The sequence below is a fragment of the Macrotis lagotis genome, chromosome 5 (assembly GCF_037893015.1).
Source record: "Macrotis lagotis isolate mMagLag1 chromosome 5, bilby.v1.9.chrom.fasta, whole genome shotgun sequence".
NCBI classification, from domain to species: domain Eukaryota; kingdom Metazoa; phylum Chordata; class Mammalia; order Peramelemorphia; family Peramelidae; genus Macrotis; species Macrotis lagotis.
This window is the reverse complement of record NC_133662.1, coordinates 124,235,952-124,254,229: the sequence shown is the minus strand read 5'-3', so window position 1 is coordinate 124,254,229 and position 18,278 is coordinate 124,235,952. Positions and strand designations below refer to the sequence as shown.

Genomic DNA, 18,278 nt, shown 5'->3' with positions numbered 1-18,278 from the left:
TGTTGCCTATATGGCAGTTTGTTCCCTCCTTTATAGTAGCCCTGGTTTTCTCCTTCCATATGGGGTTGCCTATGCAGCAGTTTGTCCCTTCCTTTAGGGTAATTCAAACCAATCCTGTCTGTTGCACCAGCATTCCCAGGGCTCAAATTTTACCATCTGAACCAGGATTGAGATCCTCACTGTTGTCCTTATGCAATGCTGGCTTGCTGAGCATCCCACTGGCTTTCTAGTTCTCCCACCTCCCACCTATCCTGGGATAGGTGCCCTTTACTGCCCTTTACTCAGGTGGGAGAGATAGTTATTGAACTCTTCATAATATCTTGAATTGAGAACTATTTTTGTCTTTTGGTTTTTTAAGGTCTGTGCAAATGCTTTATTTAAAGCTGTTTTGATTTCCTAAAAGTTCTGGGAGTTTTCCAGCTCTGCATCATTATCTTTTTGCCCTGCACTGAATATCCTAAACTGTCTTTTAAAAATATTATATTCATTATTTATTTTCATGATAAAGAAACAATGTGTTATAAAGAAAACAGTGCTAGATTTGAAATCATAAGACCTGGGTTCAATTTATGCTCTGCATTTAATAATATTCTGTGCTTAGGTAGATCATTTAATAATTAACCCTGATTGCCTCATATATAGGAGCATATCCAGTCATTATGATTAATATCTGGTCACTGGACCCAGATGGCTTTGGAGGAAAAAAATGTGGCACAAAGCCCCCTCATTCAAATCCAATTAATGTGAATATCTTGGCATCACCTGTCTGATATTGTGGTTTTCTTCAAGTTGGTTAGTTGGTTTTTGGTTGTTTGATTCTTGTCCTTCATTATTGAAGAAAATTAAAATGACATCACCATATTAGAGATGAATTACAATGTATCTGACTGTGAGTGATCAAACTAATATGAGTTCAGAATGCTCTTCCCCAAATCAGACACAGTTTGTCCATGTGAACTCCTGGGGTGGTTATTGTAAACTTATATATTTCATGTTTCCTTTGAGCTGCTTCGAATCTGTTTTGCTCATAGAGCACAGCATGCTGGGTATTCCTGTGACAGTGACTATCATGCTGCACAATCAATTACAAATTTCTTAAGAGAGACTTTCTGGATGACATTGTATTGTGTTTTTTTTGACCCCAGATGTGTGAACACTTGTCCTTTGTGAGTTCTCCATAAAATAATCTTAGTGGCAAGTGTACACCTGGCATTCAAACAACATGGTCAGTCCATCATAGTTGCACTGGCAGTTTGAATGTTTGAATGCTCTGCAGTTTAGCTCAAGAAAAGACCTCAGTGTCTGGTATCTTGTCTTGCCAGATGATCATCCAAATTTTCATAAGACAACTTAAATGGAAGCAATTCAGTTTCCTGGCACAGAACCAGTAGACTGTTCAGGTTTCACAGGCACACAGTAATGAGGTCAGCACAACAGCTCCATAGACCTTCAGGTTGTTAGTCTAATACCTCTTTTCTCCCATACTCTCTTTTGAAGCTCCCCAAATACAGAACTAGCTCTGTCAATGCATGTGACAACCTCATTATCAATGTGTACCTCCCTGAAAAGAACACTGCCATGGTAAGTGAACTTATTCACGCTTGGCCATTTGCTGTAAATGATGGTTCCACATATGAATGATGTGGAGCTGGCTAATGGAGCAACTCTGATTTCTTCTTGTTAATTGTAAGGCAAAGTTAGCACAAACAGCAGAAAAATTGATCCATATTTTGTTGCACCTCAGTTTCAGAGGTTGTATTGAGTGTATGGTTGCATTGAGTGCATCCTCATTGAAGGCATTTGATAACATGGCTGATAATATCATGCCAAATAGCATGGGACTAATGACACAGTCTTGTTTCACTACACTGTTGACTGGGAAATCAGGAGATCATCATCCACTATCCAGAGCCCATGTAAACATGCCTCATTAAATTGACATACACTTTCTCCAGGCAACCATATTTTGGCATAATTTTCCATAAGCCCTCATGACTGACAGTGTCAGAGGCTTTGGTATAGGTCTATAAACATTGTATACAGACCGCTGCTGTTCTCTTGGCATTTTTCCTGGAGTTGTCAGATAGCAAATATGATATTAACTGCTTTTTGACCCTCTCTGAAGTCACCCTGGATCTCACAGGGGTGACTATCTTCTAAACAAAGGATCAAGCTACTGAAGAGAATTCTGGCAAGGATCTTATGAGCAATGACTAAAAGAGAAACACTCCTGTGATTGTCACAGGGCAATCTATTCCCTTTATCTTTGTAGAGATACATTGGAGGTATCCTTGAACTCTGGGAGGGTTAACCTCCTAATGCCATATAATATGGAAACTTTCAGTCAGCTTTTATATGACTAATGGATACATCTCCACCCCTCACATTGCAAATCTCAGGTAGAATAGAGTATTTTACAGGTACTTTGCCACATAAAAGAAAACTAATGACATTCAAAATCTCTTCTTCAAAGGAGCTTCAGTTAGGGTCAGATTGACTTCCACTTGAGACAAACAGTCAAAGGCTTCTGAATTGATTGATGATGATCTGCTAAGAACACTATTAAAGTGTACAGTCATCCCTCTAGGATCTTGTCCCTATCATTCATCAACATGGCATTGAGCAGTTGAGGTGGACTATATGTCTTCGGCCCATAAATAAACTTCAGGGAGTCATTAAAACATTTTGAATTGTTATTATCTGCATAAAACTGAATTTCAACTGCCTTCTTATTGATCCAAAAGTCTAAACTTCATTTGTACTTTACTTGATGGAATTAAATGCTGCCTTCTTGGAAAAGAATAAGTTATATTTCTGGTAAACTCTGTGGAGTTCTCATTTTTTTATTTAGCAGTTTCTGCATTTCCCCTCATTTTCATCAAACCGGGCTTGATGTTTGGGAGCTTGTTAACTAGATTTTTCTTATTGCAAAATGCACCCTAACTTTACAGTGCTCCCCTTCGCTGTGACAACTCCAAAAAATGTGTATGCAGCTCTAAGCTGACCCTCAATTGCCAGCCTTGTTTCACTCAGGGCTGCTATTTTATGTGATACCTGCTGAGTTCTTTTGCAATAAGAATAGTTCATCTTTCAGGTCCATTGGATCCTGTGTTATCTATGAGTATGTGCACATTCCATGATCAATGGTAAATGGAATCTTCTTTGAAGAAGTTTTTGTCCATTTTTTATGTTTTGACCATAGGTAGGATCCCTGCCTACTGCTGTGATCAGGCGAGAATTGGGTAAACAGACAATTTTAGGGCATCTTTTCTAGCCCCTTCCTCACACCAGGAGATGAATAGGGATTCTTAAAAGGGCTGCTTAGGGGGCAACTAGGTGGTGCAGTGGATGGAGCACTGATGCTGGAGTCAGGAGGACCTGAGTTCAAATCCAGCCTCAGACACTTAATAATTACCTAGCTGTGTGGCCTTGGTCAAGCCACTTAACCCCATTGCCTTGCAAAAACTAAAAAAAATGTTAGCTTCAGCAATAAGAGAAGAAAAAGAAATTGAATGAATTAGAATAGGGAAGGAAGCGACAAAACTCTCACTGTTTACAGGTGACATGATGGTATACCTAGAGAATCCAAAAATATCATCTAAAAAAACTACTAGAAATAATTAGCAACTTTAGCAAGGTTGCAGGATATAAAATAAACTCATAAATCCTCAACATGTATACATACACATATATATATATATGTATATATATATATTTATAATTATCAAGATGCAGTGGAAAGATCTGGAAAGAGAAATTCCATTCAAAATAACTTCAGACAATATAAAATACCTGAGAGTCTACTTTCCAAGGCAGACTCAAAAACTTTATGAAAACAATTACAAAACACTTCTCACACAAATAAAATCAGACTTAAATAACTGGACAAATATCAACTGCTCACGGATAGGCCAAGCAAATATAATAAAAATGACAATTCTACCAAAATTATACTACCTGTTTAGTGCCCTACCAATTGAAATTCCAAAAAAAAATCACTTTAATGAGTTAGAAAACGATTATAAAGTAAATCGTTATAGAGAAATATAAAGGCAAGACGCCCCAGGGATTTAACAAAAAAAAAGTGCAAAAGAATGTGGTTTAGCCCTACCATATATTAAATTATATTTTAAAGAATCAATCATCAAAACTATCTGGTACTGGCTAAGAAATAGAGTGGTGAATCAGTGGAATAGACTAGGTGCAATAGCAGGAATTGATTGTAGTGATCTGCTGTTTGATAAACCAAAGAGTCCAGCTTTTGGGATAAAAACTCTTTCCAATAAAAACTGTTGGAAAAATTGGAAATTAGTATGGCAGAAACTTGGATTAGACCAACACCTCACACCCTATACCAAGAAAAGATCAAAATGGGTATAGAATTTAGGCATAAAAGACAATATTATAAGTAAACCACGAGATCAAGGAACCATTTACCTGTCAGGTCTATGGAAAGTGAAGCAGTTTATGACCCAGGAAGAGATAGAGAACATCATTAAAAACAAACTAGACCATTTTGATTATATTAAATTAAAAAGCTTTTGCACAGGCAAAACCACCGGTAATCAAATCAAAAGAACTGTAGTAAATTGGGAAACAATTTTTATGACTAATACTTCTGATGAAGGACTCATTTCTAAAATATACAGAGAACTGAGTCAAATTTTAAAAAAAGACAAACTATTCCCCAACTGACAAATGGTCAAAGAATATGCAAAGGCAGTTAACAGCTGAGGAAATCAAAGCAACCCATAGTCATATGAAAAATTGCTCTAAATCACTAATTATTAGAGAAATGCAAATAAAAGCATCTCTGAGGTACCACCTCACACCTCTCAAACTGGCTAATATGACCAGAAAGGACAATGATCAATGTTGGAAGGGATGTGGGAAATCTGGGACACTAATATTTTGTTGTTGGAGCTGTGAAGTCATCCAACCTTTCTGGAGAGCAATTTGGAATTATGCCCAAAAGGCAACAAAAAATGTGTATACCCTTTGATCCAGCAATGCCCCTACTGGGTCTATACCCTGAAGAGATTTTGAAAAAGGGTAAAAACATCACTTGTACAAAAATATTCATAGCAGCTCTGTTTGTGGTGGCAAGGAATTGGACATTGAGTGAATATCCATCAATGGGGGGGGTGGCTTAATAAACCACGGTATACGTATGTAATTGAACACTTTTGTTCTATTAGAAACCAGAAGAGATGGGAATTCAGAGAAGCCAGGAAGGATTTGCATGAACTGATGCTGAGCTAGATAAGCAGAACAAGAAGAACATTGTACACCCTAACAGCAACGTGGCAGTGATGATCAAACTTAATGGCCTTGTTCATACCAACAGGGCAACAATCAGGTAAATTTTGGGGTAGCTGCAATGAAGAATGCCATCTGCATCCTGAGAAAGAATTGTGGTGTTTGAACAAAGACCAAAGATTATTATTTTTAATTAAAAATGTTATCTTTACTATGTGATTCTGCTACAGATCATACTTTATGTTTCTTCCTTAGGGATATGATTTCTCTCTCATCATTCAACTTAGATCAATGCATACCATGGAAATAAACTGCCTTCTGGTGGGGGTAAGATTGGGGAAAAATTGTAAAATTCAAAATAAATAAAAACTTTCTTAAAAAAAGAAAAGAACAGCATTAAACAACTAGACAGTGACCAAAAGAATGCAAATGAAATTGTGAAAAACTGATGGCAAATATGGACCAGGTGAGGGAATAAGGATGCTTAGCCTAGAGAAAAAAAAAGTTCCTGGAATACTATATATTAACAGGGCTTTTGGCATAAAGACAATTAATCTTGTCCAGCTTGAACCTAAGGGCTAAAATTAGGAGCAATTGGGTGAAAGTTACAAAGAGGTAAATTTAGGCTTAATGTAAGAAAAAACTTCCTAGCAATTAAAGATATTCAAAATTGGAAAGGGCTGGTAAGTAGGATTGGGGTCTTCCCCTTCACCAAAGATCTTCAATTACCAATTATCAGTTATTTTATAGAGGAGATTCGTATTAAATTATGGGTTAGACTAGATTGCCTCTGTGGTTCCTTCTCATTCAAAGTGTCTGTGATTCTGTTAGGTATGATACCTATGTGAATTGGAAATGTTCTGGGCAGTTCCTGGCAACTTACACAATGAAGGGGCAAGTATTGGCAAGAAGAATTTTTATGTTATCTTATATTGTCCCTTGATTTCCAATATCCTTTCCTGGTTCTATTTCTCCCTTTTTCCATTCTTCTGTGTTTGGCAATCGCACATAGGTTGCAAGAAATAGACATCTTGAGTCAAAATGGCAGACACTTTTGTAGGCCTTGTGTGGCAGATACATTAGTTATTTGTAGTCCCACTCTCCAATGATCACATCAGATAAGACCATTTTATTTAAGAATGTTATGTTCAGGGACGGCTAGTTGGTGCAGTGGATAGAGCACCGGCCATGGAGTCAGGAGTACCTGAGTTCCAATCCAGCCTCAGACACTTAGTAATTACCTAGCTGTGTGGCCTTGGGCAAGTCACTTAGCCCCATTTGCCTTGTAAAAAAACCCAAAAAAACCTAAGAGTGTTATGTTCAGTTCTGAACACTGCATTTTAGGAAGAACATTAACTTCAGGTGGAGCATTCTAGAATAGGATGACCAGAATAGTGAGAGGTTTTAAGTCTATGTCATTTTAAAGATCTGTTGATCAAATTAGGATTGTTTTGCCTGGAGAAGTATGATAGCATTCCTCAGTTATCTGAAAGCATATCATGCAATGGAAGCATTAGATGTTCTGCAGGACTCTCAAAGATAGAACCAGGACCATAAGAGCAATTTTTAGCTATTTGAGGAATTGTCATGAAGAGGAAGAATTAAACTTGTTTTTTCTTTTATTTGATTCTAAAGGTAGAACCAGGAGATACTGGTTGAAATTGAAAAGAGAAAATTAAGTTCTGATGTTAAGAAAATGTCCCTGAAAATTAGAGCTACCCTAAAGTTCGAAGAATTGCTTCAGGATGTAGTGGATCCTCATTGAAGATTCTTTTGGTGATGTCATTGTTGTTTTTTCAAGGCAATGGGGTTAAAAGACTTGCCCAAGGTCACACAGCTAGGCAATTATTAAGTGTCTGAGGCTCATTGAAGATTCTTTTTTTTTAGTTTATTATTTTTTTTAATTTTACAATTTTTCCCCTAATGTCACTTCCTTCCCCTCACCCCCCATGGAAGGCAGTCTGATAGACTCTACATTGTTTCCATGCTATACATTGATCAAAACTGAGTGTTGGGGCAGCTAGGTAGCACAGTGGATAAAGCACTGGGCCTGGAGTCAGAAGTACCTGGGTTCAAATCCAGTCTCAGACACTTAATAATTAACTAGCTGTGTGGCCTTGGGCAAGCCAATTAACCCCGTTTGCCTTGCAAAAAAAAAAAACCTAAAAAAAACTGAGTGTTGAGAGAGAAATCATATCCTTAAGGAAAAAAATAAAATTTAAGAGATAGTAAAATTACATTATAATATAGCTTTTTAAAAAAAAAAATAAAGGTAATAGTTTTTGGTCTTGTTTAAACTCCACAATTATTTCTTTGGATACAGATGATATTCTCCATTGCAGATACCCTAAAATTGTCCCTGATTGTTGCACTGATGAAATGAGTAAAAGTCCATTAAGATTGATCATGACCCTCATGTTGCTTTTAGGGTATACAATGTTCTTCTTGTTCTGCTCATCTGGCTCAACATCAGTTCATGCAAATCCTTCTAGCCATCTCTGAATTCCCATCTCTCCTGGTTTCTAATAGAACAAGTGTTACATATTGTACATATATATACCACAATTTGTTCAGCCATTCCCCAATTGATGGACATTTACTCAATTTCCAATTTTTTGCCACCACAAACAGAGGTGCTATGAATATTTTTGTACAATTGATGTCTTTTCCTTTTTTCATAATCTCTTCAGGGTACAGATCTTTGCTAGATCAAAGAGTATGCATATTTTAATTACCCTTTGGGCATATTTCCAAATTGCTCTCCAGAAAAGTTGGATGAGTTCACAGCTCCACCAGTGGTGTATTACATATTTCCCACATCCCTTCCAACATTGATCATTGTCCTTTCTAGTCATATTGGCCAGTCTGAGGTGTGAGGTGGTACCTCAGAGATGATTTAATTTGTATTTCTCTAATCAGTAAGGATTTAGAGCAATATTTCATATGTCTATGGATCGCTTTAATTTCCTCAGTTGTAAATTGCCTCTGCATATCCCTTGACCATTTGTCAATTGGGAAATGGCTTGGTTTTTTTTTTATAAATTTGACTCAGTTCTCTATATATTTTAGAAATGAGTCCTTTATCAGAAATACTAGTTGTAAAAATTGTTTCCCAATTTACTATATTTCTTCTGAGCTTGCAGTAGTTTTGTTTGTACAAAAGCTTTTTAATTTAATGTAATCAAAGTTATCTTCCTTCATCATAAACTGCTTCCCTTTCCATAGACCTGACAGGTAAATTATTCCTTTATCTCCTAGTTTACTTATATTTTCTTTTATGTCTAAATCCTATACCTATTTTGATCTTATCTTGGTATAGGGTGTGAGGTGTTGGTCTAATCCAAGTTTCTGCCATACTAACATCCAAATTTCCCAACAATTTTTATCCCCAAAGTTGGACTCTTTGGGTTTATCAAACAGCTGATTACTATAATCATTTCCTGCTATCTCTTTTGCATCTAGTTTTTTTACACTGACTCACCACTCTATTTCTTAGCCAACAGTTTCTTAACCAGACAGTTTTGATGACTGATTTTATAATATAATTTTAGATATGGTAGGGCTAAGCCACCTTCCTTTGCACTTTTTTCATTAAATTCCTGGGAATTATTGACTTTTTATTTCTCCATATGAATTTATTTACAGTTTTTCTAATTTGTTAAAGTATTTTTTTTTGGAATTTTGATTGGTAAGGCATTAAATAAGTAGCATAATTTAGGTAGAATTGTCATTTTTCTTATATTAGATTGATTATATTTATTATATTAGATTGATGTTTGCTCAGTTATTTAAATCTGATTTAATTTGTGTGAGAAGTGTTTTGTAGTTGTTTTCATAGTTTCTGAGTCTGCCTTGGCAGGTAGACTCCCAAGTATGTTACATTGACTGAAGTAACTTTGAATAGGATTTCTCTTTCTAGCCTTTGCTGCTGTATCTTCCTAGAAATATATAGAAATGTTGAGAGTTTATGAGGGTCTTTGCTAAAGTTCTTAATTTTTTCTAGTAGGTTTTTAGATGATTTTTAGGATCCTCTAGTTGTACCATCATGTCATCTGCAAAGAGTGAGGAGTTTGTTTCTTCCTTCCCAATTCTAATTCCTTCCATTTCTTTTTCTTCTCTTATTGCTGCAGCTAACATTTCTAATAGGATATAGTGGTGGTGATAATGGGCATCCTTGTTTAACCCCTGATTTTATTGGCAATGCCTCTAGCTTATCCCTATTGCATATAATGCTTGCTGATGGTTTCAGATCGATACTGCTTATTTTCTAAGGAGCAATCCATTTATTCCAATGCTCTCTTGCATTTTTAATACGAATGGGTCATATTATGTCAAAGATTTTTTCAGCATCTATTGAGAAAATCATGATTTATGATAGGTTTGTTATTGATATAGTTAATTAAACTTACAATTTTCCTAACATTGAACCAACCCTGCATTTCTGGGATAAATCCTGCTTAGTCATAGTGTATTATTCTAGTGATAACTTGTTGTAATCACTTTGCTAAGATTTTAAGAATTTTCATCTATATTCAATAGGGAGATAGGTCTATAATTTTCTTCTTCTATTTTTACTATTCCTGGCTTAGTTATCACCACAATATTGGTGTCATAGAAAGAGTCAGGCAGATTTCCATCTTCACTTATTTTTCCAAAAATTTTATATAGAATTGGAACCAATTGTTCCTTGAATCTGTGTGATAGAATTCACTTGTGAATCCTTCTGGCCCTGGAGATTTTTTCTTAGGGATTTCAATAATGGTTTATTGAATTTCTTTTTCTGAGATAGCGTTATATAAGTATATAATTTCCCCTTCATTTAACTTGGGCAACTTTTATTTTTGTAAATATTCATCATTTCACTTATATTATCAAATTTTTACTGAATTTTTACTCTAATTTCCTCCTTGTTGGTAGTGAGTTCACCTTTTTCATTTATGATACTAACAATTTGGTTTTCTTTCTTTTTTGTTTTTGTTTTTTCTTTTTTTTAATAAAATTAATCAGAGGTTTATAAATTTTATTGGGGATTTTTCATAAATCAATTCTTGTTTTTATTTATTATTTCAATAGTTGTCTTGCTTTCAATTTTATTAATTTTTCCTTTAATGTTTAGAATTTCTAATTTGGTATTTAATTGGGGGTTTTTAATTTGCTTTTTCTCTAATTCTTTTTGTTGCATGTTCAGTTCATTGATTTCCTCTTTCTCTGATTTATTAATGTTAATATTTAAAGATATAAATCACCTGACAACTGCCTTTGCAATTTTGGTATGTTGTCTCATTCTTGTCATTATAATATCATGTAATAATTCTTTCTATAATTTCTTGTTTGATCCACTCATTCTTTAAAATGAGGTTATTTAGTTTCCAGTTAGTTTTAGGTCTATCTCTCCCTGCCCCATTATTGCATGTGATTTTTATTGTGTCATGATTTCAGAAGGATGTATTTACTATTTTTGCCTTTCTGCATTTGATTATTAAGTTTTTATGCCCTAGTATATGGTCAATTTTTGTGTAAGTGCCAATGTACTGCAGGAAAAAAGTATATTCCTTTCTATCTACATTCAACTTTCTCCAAAAGTCTTTCATGTCTGCCTTTTTTAACAATCTATTTACCTCTTTAACTTCCTTCTTGTCTATTTTATGATTAGATTTATTTAAATCTGAGAGCACAAGGTTGAGGTTTCCGACTAGTAGAATTTTGTGATGTCTTCCTGTAACTCATTCAATTTTTCCTCTAAGAATTTGGATGCTATACCACCTGTTGCATATATATTTTAGTATTAATATTGCTTCATTGTCTATGGTGCTATTTAGGAGGGTATTGTTTCCTTCCTTATCTTTCTTAATAAGATCTACTTTTGCAGCTGCTTTGTCTGAGATAAGGATTACTACCCCTGCTTTTTCACTTTAGTTAAAGCAAAATATATTTTGCTCTAACCTTTTAACATTTTTTCTGTATGTATCTTTCTGCTTCAAATGAGTTTCTTCTAAGTAGAATGTTGTAGGATTCTCATTTTTAATCCACTCTGCTATTTGCTTATATTTTATGGGAGTGTTTATCCCATTCACATTCAAAGTTATAATTACTAACTCTTTATTGCCCTCCATGCTATCTTCCCTCTGTTTGTTTTTTCTGCTTTTTTTCACTTTATCCATATTCCCCAATATCTTGTTTCTGAATACCACCACCTTCTTTTTCTACTTCTCCAGTTATATTTTCCAAGAATTTGTTTTCTTGTTGTGAGATGTTAATTTTCTCTTGCAAGGTGCTAATTTTCTCTTGTTTGCTTTCCCAGTTTTTCTGATTGATTTTTAAACTCCTTCCTCATTTCTTCTAGGAAGTCTTCCTGGGCTAGAGACCAATTCATATTCTCCTCAGAAGTTCTAGATCTCTCTGGGTAAGGATCTTTGCCTTCAAGGTAGTTTTCAATAGACACACCCCTTTCCATTGGGCTTTCTTCAATGTCCTGAGCTCTTGTTTTGGGCAAGAGAGGGCTGGTTAACAGATCTTTGGTATTGAAAATCCTAGAGGCTTTGCTAACTGGTTTAGTAACTCAAAGTGGGCTAGTCAGTAGGGGTGCTGGTTGCTTTCTCTGAGTGTCTGTGACCTTGATTTGAGGTCCACTTCCTAGGCCTGGATGGGGTGTGGGGAACAGCTTTATACTGCTATCCTTGAATAATGTGGGCTAGACCCTGGGGTGAGGTAGTTAATCTCCTTGTTCAGCTAGGAGAGGTCTTCTGCCACACATAAGCCTGGGGTGGGGAGACTCTTACTGTATTTTCTGTGGGAAGAGGGTTATGATGAAAGCATGGAACTCATCTGGAATTATGTCCAAAAGGCAATGAAAATGTGCATACCCATTGATCCAGCAATACCACTACTGGGTCTTTACCCTGAAGAGATCATGAAAAAAGGGGAAAAACATCACTTGTACAAAAATATTCATAGCAACCCTGTTTGTGGTAGCAAAGAATTGGAAATCAAGTGAATGTCCATCAGTTGGGGAATGGCTGAGGAAATTGTGGTATATGTATGTTATGGAACCCTATTGTTCTATTAGAAAGCAAAAGGGATAGCAATTCAGAGAAGCCTGGAAAGACTTGTATGAATTGATGATGAGTGAGATAAGCAGAACCAGAAGAACATTATATACCCTAATGGCAACATGGGGGTGATACTAAATCTTATTGGACTTGCACATTACATCAATGCAATAAGAAGGGACAATTTTAGAGACCTGTGACAGAGAATACTATCTTTACAAAGAGAATGAACTGTGGAGTTTAAACAAAGACCAAAGTTTATTACCTTCCATTTTTTTAATTAAAAAAGTGTCTTATGTACTACATAATTTTTCTCTCACTAATATTTTATGCTCTCCTAAAGTATTTGATTTCTCTCCCAACACATTCAATTTAAATTGATTAATAACATGGAAATAATGTAAAGTTTACCAGATTGTCTTCTGTGGGGGGATGGGCGAGGGAATAGAGGGTGAAAAAAGATTGTAAAATTCAAAACCTTACAGAAAATGCTTGGTATAAACTACTATTGAATATAATTGGAAAATGAATAAAATATTAATTTTTTTAAAAAGTAAGTATGGAACTCAGCCCTAAGCTGAGAGGATCTATGTCCAGATGCACTCCACAACTCCCTTTGCTGAAACCTTCCTTCCAGATCTTCTGTGACTCCCTAGATTACCAGTCCCACAGCAAAAGCCTCCGCAGCTTATATTGGTCCTCTGGCTTTACCCCACAACCCCTGATCTGACTTTCTGCTCTCAATACCCAGCTCATCTACGCTCCCCTGAGATAGACCTTGCTGGTAGATGTTCATCTCCTAGCTTCTTTTTCTGCATTTTGTCAATTGAATTTATGTTAAGAGGTTTGCTTCTGGAGGTTGGAAATCTGGGACACTAATACATTGTTGTTGGAGCTGTGAACTCATCCAACCTTTCTGGAGAGCAATTTAGAAATATGCCCGAAGGGCAATAAAATGTGTATACCGGGGCAGCTAGGTGGCATGGTAAATAGAGCACCGGCCCTGGAGTCAGGAGGACCTGAGTTCAAATTTGACCTCAGACACTTAATTACCTATCTATGTGATCTTGGGTAAGTTACTTGACATCATTGCCTAGCCAAAAATTTAAAAAAAAAACTAAAAGTTGTGCATACCCTTTGATTCAGCAATACCACAACTGGGTCTAAGCTCTGAAGGGATCATGAAAAAGGGTAATAAAATCACTTGTACAAAAATATTCATAGCAACCCTGTTTGTGGTGGCAAAGAATTGGAAATGGAGTGAATATCTATCAATTGGGGAATGACTTAATAAACTGTGGTATATGTATGTGATGGAACACTATCGTTCTTTTAGAAACCAGGAGGGATGGAAATTCAGAGAAACCTGGAAGGATTTGCATGAACTGATGCTGATCAAGATGAGTAGAACCAGGAAAACATTGTATGCTGTAACGGCAACATGGGAGTGGTAATCAATCTTAATGGACTTGCTCATTTCATCAGTGCAACAATCAGGGACATTTTAGGGTATCTGCAATGGAGAATACCATCTGCATCCAAAGAAAGAATTGTGGAGTTTAAACAAAGACCAAAGACTATTACCTTTATTTTTTTTAAAAAAGTATCATATTGTATAATTTTGCTATCTCTTAAATTTTACTTTTTCCTTAAGGATATTATTTCTCTCTCAACACATTTAATTTTGATCAATGTATAGCATGGGAACAATGTAAAGATCATCAGACTGCATTCTGAGTGGGGAGTGAGATTGGATGAAAAATTAAAAACAATAAAAAATAGAGGTTTGTTTCATATTATTTATGAGGGAAAGCCAGGTTTCTCTCCACCATCTTGGCCATAAGTGAAATTTTCCTCATTGAAAATTCTTAAAGAAAGTCTTGATGATCACTTACCAAGTATGATACAGAAAGGATTCTTGTTAAGATAAAAATAATAATAATAAACAATACTATATAATATAGCAATACAATAAAATATTATGTAAACTATAGCTGTTGTATGTAATATAGATAATAATAAAAATAAAGATCAAATTAAATGATTTCTGAGGTTCCTTTCAACGCTATACTTACTTTTCCAGCCTCCTGACTATTACATCACTTAAGGTTTTCTTTATTTGTCTCTGGAGGGCAAAACTGGGATCAATGTGAAGAAGTAGTAGAAAGGTAAATTTAGGCTCTATGGAAGAAGTAACTTAACAGAGCTGCCTCCAAAGGGAATATGGGTACTTCCTGACTTGGGAGGTGATGTATTTCACTTCACTTGAGGTCACCAAGCAAAGACTGGATTTGTTGATATTTTTGAAAGTATTCTTGTTTAGATCAGTATCAGTTCATGTAAACTATGAGATCTATCAACCCAAGTCTTATATTTTATGACTCAAAATATTCTTTCTTATCCACATTCCCAAAGGAAATAGGTTTCATTATGGAATATATATATATATATATATATATATATATATATATATATATGTATGTAAGTTTATATATATATATATATATATATATATATATTATATAAATTTGTCTTCATTTCTAAGGATATAAGCTTTTCTTTTTTACCAAATCAACTGTAAACTGTGGATAATAATAGCATCCATCTTGTAACATTGTTGTGAGGATCAGATGAAATAATATTAGTAAAGTACTTGGCAGAGTATCCTACACACAATAGCACTATAGATAGGCTATCATTATTATTGTTGCTGTTAGTATTATTATTAGTAGTAGTAGTAGTAGTAATAGTAGTAGTATCATATGGGAGATAGGACCTAGATATAAAGAGAGATATTGTTTGACTCATTCTTTAAAATTAGGTTATTTAGTTTCCAACTAGTTTTAAATCTGTCACTCAATGGCCCTTTAGTGCACGTGACTTTTATTGCATCATCTGAAAAGGGTGCATTCAAAACTTCTCCCTTTCTGCATTTGATTATAGGGGTTTTTTGCCTTAATAAATGGTCATTTTGGGGAGTGAGTGTCATTACAACTATCCCCATTCAACTATCTCCAGAGGTCTATCATTTCTAACTTTTCTAACATTCTATTCGTCTCTTTAATTTAACTTCCTTCTTGTTTATGTTATGGTTGGGTTTATTTAATTCTGAGAGAAGGAAGTTGAAGTCTCCCACCAATAGAATTTTGCAGTCTCTGTCTTCCTGTAGTTTATTTATCTTCTCCTCTAAGAATGTGTATGCTATATCACTTGGTGCATGTACATTTAGTATTGACATTACTTCACTGTCATTGATACCTTTTAGAAGGATATAGTTTCCTTTCTTATCTCTTTTATTGAGATCTATTTTTGGTATTGTTTTACTTAAATAAGAATTGTTATCCCTGCTTTTTCACTTCAGCTAAAGCATAATCTACTCTGTGTGTATCTCTCTGCTTCAAATATGTTTCTTGAAGGCAGCATATTGTAGAATTCTGGTTTTTAATCTATTTTATTATCTGCTTTCATTTTATGGGAGAATTCATGCCATTTATATTCTCAGTTATAATTACTAATTCTTTATTGCCCTCCATTCTATCTCCCCTCATTTGTATTTTCCCCTTTTCCCTCTTCCCCAATGTTTTGCTTCTGAATGTCGCAATCCTCATTGTGTTATTCCCCTTTTTATCACCATTCTCCCTTTTCTTTCTTGTTCTTTTTTCCCCTTTTTCCTTCCCTCCCTTCCATCAATCCCTCCTTCCATCCTCCCCTTTCCCCTCCTAATTCTTGAAAGGTAAGATAAATTTCTAAACACAACTGAATGTGTATATTGATCAGTCATTGAACCAAATCCAATTAGAGTAAGATTCAAGTGGTTCTCACCTTGTCTCTTCTTTCCCTCTTTGGCAATAGGTCCTTTGCACCTCTGCATGTGATGTAATTTATCCCATTCAACCTTCCCCTTCCTCCCATCTCTTTACAGTCTACCCTTTTTTAGTGAAATAATTTTTAATCATTTCTTCAAAGTCATAGACATTCTAGGAATGTATATATCTTCAATATAAGTATATTCCTTTAAATAGAATTTCAGTTCTTAAGAGTTATGAGAATCTTCCTCCCAAGTAGGAATGGAACCAGCTTAATCTTCTTGGATAACAGTTTTTTTTTTCTTTTCCCTGTTTACCTTTACATATATCTATAAAAAAAGATTTTACAAGAAATTTGAAGAATATATTATCTATTAGAGATATGTATAGGTGAACAATTTATGAAGAAACAACAGATAGCAGTATATAAAATAGATAATTTCAATTACATAGTAAATTAAATGCAAAAATGTATTTTCCATAGACAGTGCACTAGCAACTCAGTGGCTTAGCATAGATTTACTATAGGATACGGAACTTGAACTGTCTATTGAAAGAAACTCAGGATTCTGAGTTAGAGATGAGGATTAAGTGTATTCCAGGTTTGGAAGCCGGTGTTTACAAAAACAGAGGAACAAGAGGAGAAATGTCATATATGAGGAAGAATTAAGGAGGTGAGTTTTGCTATAATATAGATTGTATGAAGAAAATAATGTTATCATTCTAGAAAGGTAGGGATCATTAGCATGGGTGTGTAGAAGCTCTTTCCACAAATGCAGATTGGCAGCTTGGCTAGAAATATAAATTTTAAGAAGCATGTGACTTAAATTTATTGGTATTTTACTAATATATGTCAGAGGCAAGATATGAACCCAGTACTTCCTGACTACAAGTTCTTTTGTGACTTTTTTGTCTTCAAGCTCTGGCTTTGTCTACTATGTTAGATTTTCTGCCTATGATAAACAGTTATTAAATTGGGCATATAGGAAATGAGAAAGAAGGCAACTATAGGGTTAACCTCAAAACCACAGCCTAGACTTTCCTTCAATAACTGAAGACTAGATAATTCATTTATCTTTTTGAGCATTCCTTTGACCAATGTCCTGTCAGAGCACCCTGCAAAGACAGAGATATTAGCTAGGTAATGTGAAACTTCCACTAATTAAGGCATTGAGTATGTGTGTGGCTGGCACCCTCACACTGTGATGGATAATTAACAGCAGCAAATTGAGAGTATTAGTCACTGGAATACTGCAGTTGTTGTGGATTATCCTTGAAAGCCTTCAGGATGGTAACACTTCTTTATGATAAGTTTATAGGTATTGACATGTCTGGGCCCACTGAGATGGAAATTATGACAGTTGCTCTAGAAGCAGTGATAGAATGATAATTAAAAAATAATTTAAAATAATTAACAAGAATAATTAGCATAGGGCCAAGGGATAAGCATTTTTATTTCATCAGCTAGTCTGATGTGATTAAATAGGTAGAAAACATAGCTAGAGAAGAGCTTTGATTTGTGGGGGAGTAGGGAGGAGGGAGGAAAGGGAGTAAGAACTACTAAAGGAAACCTGGTTTTTTTAATTCCTTATTTTTCCCTCCCACTGACAGTACCGAGTCATCACCATGATCTTCACATTCTTGAAAAATGTCATCCAGCATGTCCTGCAGCATGTCTCCCTTTGACTGAAGATATAACTGCACAGTGCAAATGAAAACACAGAAGTGGAACATCCGGAACTGTCAACATAATGGTCCTGTGGGTTGTATGCTAGACAATTACTTTGGCACTGGCCAAGGTAGAGGGGAACAGCAAGAGAAGAGGAAAATGATAAACTGTGATAAGATTTTATTCATAGTGTTAATCATGCTTTACTTTTCTAAGAAAAGATTGGCCATGACTTTAAATGAATAGAAAAAAAAAAGATTGAAGAACTGTGTTTAGTGAGAAAGATCTTCTGCACATTGATTGTCTTATAATTGGACAAGACAGAATACAATTTTAGACAGAATTATCCCCTGGTACTGGTAGATATGAGCTCTGCCTTCTAGGAGCTTATAGAGGATCAGAGATCAGAGATTTAAAGCTAGAAGAGACTTTAAATGCTCCCTAGTCCAACCTCATTTCATAGATCAAGAAATAGAACCAGAGAGATAAAGACTT

At 35.2% G+C, this 18,278-nt stretch overlaps 1 pseudogene; it reads right to left on the bottom strand.

Annotated features, from left to right (window-relative positions):
* LOC141489365 (transcription factor BTF3 homolog 4 pseudogene) overlaps window positions 1-17,848 on the bottom strand; it is a 42,513-nt pseudogene extending 24,665 nt beyond the window's left edge.
* Between the last annotated feature and the right edge of the window lie 430 nt (window positions 17,849-18,278).